The sequence below is a fragment of the Colobus angolensis genome, unplaced genomic scaffold (genome assembly GCF_000951035.1).
Source record: "Colobus angolensis palliatus isolate OR3802 unplaced genomic scaffold, Cang.pa_1.0 Scaffold655, whole genome shotgun sequence".
Taxonomy (NCBI): domain Eukaryota; kingdom Metazoa; phylum Chordata; class Mammalia; order Primates; family Cercopithecidae; genus Colobus; species Colobus angolensis.
The window spans coordinates 1-630 of record NW_012120210.1 but is presented as its reverse complement, the minus strand read 5'-3'; positions in this window follow the sequence as shown (position 1 = coordinate 630).

The window sequence follows — 630 nt, the reverse complement described above, 5'->3', positions numbered from 1 at the left end:
TTGGCCTCCCAAAGTGCTGGGATTACAGGTGTGAGCCACGTGCCTGGCCTTTATTTTTTATTCTTAAGAATTCTTTTATGGCTTCTTTACTACTGTCATGGTCTGATATTTTTACAGTTACAATTTTTAGATTTAAAAATAATTTCAATTTTATAGAAAAGTTGCAAGAATGTGAATAATACAAAGAATACCTATGTACTGTTTTCCTAGATTTACCTACCTATTGTTGGTGTTTTACCCCATTTGCTTTATTATTTTTGTGCATTCACTCACACTTGCTCTCTCTTTCTCTCTCTCTCTCCACACACATATAATTTTTTTCTGAACTTTTTGAGAGTAAGTTGCATACATTCTGAACTTTTTGAGAGTAAGTATAAGTGGCCTTTTACTCCTAAATTTTTTTTTTTTTTGAGATGGAGTCTTTGCTCTGTCTCCCAGGCTGGAGTGCAGTGGCCTGATCTTGGCTCACTGCAAGCTCCGCCTCCTGGGTTCACACCATTCTCCTGCCTTAGCCTCCTGAGTAGCTGGGACTACAGGCGACTGCTACCATGCCCAGCTAATTTTTTGTATTTTTGTATTTTTTTTTTTTTTTTGAGACGGAGTCTCGCTCTGTCACCCAGGCAGGAGTGC